Consider the following 2,535-nt stretch of genomic DNA (forward strand, 5'->3'; position numbering starts at 1 on the left):
CCCCCCCCCTCACCGACACTGCACAATAACTTTAGTCGTGTTTCTCTTACTCTCATTGTCCTCAACTCACCAACGAAACCGTTGGCCATGGCCAATCAAAGAGAAGGACAGAATGTTCTGTGAACATTTTGTTATAAGTCACATTCGAACTGACGTAAATTACTTGATTTCGTGCTTGTTTCATATAATTTATAATTTGTATAGCGCTATTTTCTGTTCAACATCTAGCCCTCTGTGCTCTACAATCAATACTTACAACAGCTGCAGAAAGCTGTGCAAACTGGCAGAGTATATTCTGTGCTTCCTCCCTCTAGGTCGGGAGTTTCCAAATCCCATCTTGTGTGGAAGCCACAAGTACATTTCCCTTCACCGTGTCAGTGTGAGGTCAAACTTGCTTCAACTAACGAGATTTCAATGCAGGAAGTCTAATAAAGTACTTTTTGGGTTAATACGAAAGCAATACATTGTACTTCGCTGCTGTATTGATAAGTCTTCGGCTGTCTATCTTTATCGATGATGACTAAAGCAGTGAGCATGGTACAGCTTTGGTAGGGTGGTAGACTTAGAGGAAGCAGACTGGCCATGTACCAAGTACTGCACCCCTCCCTTCAGTATACATGATGTACTCTAAATGAGAGACATTAGGATCAGAATGTTTGGCATCAGGGAAGGTGCAAGTGTGTGCCTTGCTGTTTACAGGTGTGACAGAAGCGACTATTCTGTATGACAATATTGGTCAGACAAAATATCAGCACGTCATTTCCGTATGTGGTCTGGTGGTTCAGCTTTAACCTCGTATGTTAAAGACAGGAGTGCCAATCCAACACGGAGCAGAGAGATTGCTTTTGGAGCACCACTTCAGCCTTACTGATGGATAGAATGTTTTGCAGAGCGAGTTGGCCTTGACTGACAATGATCGAAGAAGCCCGACTTCTAAATCGTGATCTAAATCGTGTCGATGGTGGCGTAATTACAACCTAATTGTGATCTAAACTGTGTGGATGGGGGCGTATTTACAACATTTACCCTTCGGCTTCCCCTCGTCCCCTAGCGTAGCGCGTGAATGAGGCAGGGAGACAAGAGGTCGATTTTGTCTCAAATAACTGCGCCTCCTCAACGCCACAACAGAGCAGTTTTTCAAAGAGTGTGTCAACTTCGCCTTCAATTCATTTCACACTTTCTATTCTGTCAGGGGCCCGCTGTCTCATTTGTCAGTCTCCCGCCCGGCTCGCGCTGTTTCTTTGCCGGCCTCGCTAATTACACACGGCTATGAAAATCTTCTTTTCACAGTAGCGAGAAGGGAAAGATGACGAGTATCCGTTTACCGGGCGCCCATTTTACCCCGCGTGTTGACTTTTCGCAAATTCACATAAGTTCATCCGCTGCCCAAAGAGGGTTCGGGTTACCCCCGACCTCCCCTCGACCCCTCCCCTCTCCCGTGTGCCATCCACACGACGCCCTTTGCCTTCTTTACTCACTCACGGGGCAGACTTGTTGGCAAACAAACTGCAAAGGAAGGATCAGGTGGGTGGGGGTGAGGGGAGGGCAGAGGGGTGCATATGATGTGCTACAACATGTCTGTATAGCTCTGTGCTTTCTTTTTGAGGGGGAGGGAGGAGGCATGTTGTTTAACGGAGTGGAGAGAGGGAATCTTGGGTGAGGGAAAGGGGGGGTGAGGGTATCAGTAGTATCCTGTTGTTCACACATTATACCAATATGAAGTTGTAGCACTGTATTTCAGCTGGAGTGACCGGACATTGAACATGAAAACAACAACAACAACAACAACAACAACAACAACAACAACAGCAACAAAAAAACAAACAAAACAAATACAAAAACAGGAGGCATACGAAGCAATGCTGCTGTTGCTGCTGCTGCTGCTGCTGATGATGATGATGATTATGTAGAACATGAACAGGGACAACCCAGGCTGAGTGGGAAACAGTATCCCATACGAAGACGGAGATTGTTGCGAAAAAACCCCACCCTTATCCGCATAGGATTGGAACTCAGGTCTTCTGCGCACGACTGCTAAGAGCCTGACCCTTGCACCATAGAGGCCAATGGACCCCCTCACCCCTCTCTCCCTCCCCTCTCTTCCTCCCCTCCCTTCTTCCCTCCCCAACTCCCCCAATGCAGAAAGGATGATGAATAATTCTTTTTAAAAAAGCATTTTGCCCCACCTCAAACACCCGACAGAATTCTGTTACCTTAAAAGGCCCATCAAGAGAGGAGCAAAACGTCTCTGTAATAGGTTTTCTTTTTCAACCCTCTAAACTGTTCTTCGTTCTTTGCCCTTTCTTTTTGCCCGGGCTGTGACAATAATGAATGAGCTGAACTGACTCAAAATGTAAACGAACATTACGCAACAATTTTTCTTTTCTTTATCTCCGAAAAACCAAAACTCACTTAAACTAAAAGAATAAAAAAAGGTCCCGCCTCTTCCCCCCTACAAAAACCCAACCCAAAACATACACACTACCCCCCACCCAAAAAAAATAAAAAAATTTTTTAAATAAATAAAATGAAACT

General features: G+C 45.4%; 1 protein-coding gene across 1 annotated transcript in view; it reads right to left on the bottom strand.

Annotated features, from left to right (window-relative positions):
* The window catches only part of LOC101860453 (homeotic protein spalt-major), a gene marked incomplete at its 5' end in the record, with an annotated part of 24,150 nt that overhangs the window by 21,247 nt on the left and 368 nt on the right, over window positions 1-2,535 (bottom strand).

This window comes from Aplysia californica, unplaced genomic scaffold, assembly GCF_000002075.1.
Source record: "Aplysia californica isolate F4 #8 unplaced genomic scaffold, AplCal3.0 scaffold00922, whole genome shotgun sequence".
NCBI classification, from domain to species: Eukaryota; Metazoa; Mollusca; class Gastropoda; order Aplysiida; family Aplysiidae; genus Aplysia; species Aplysia californica.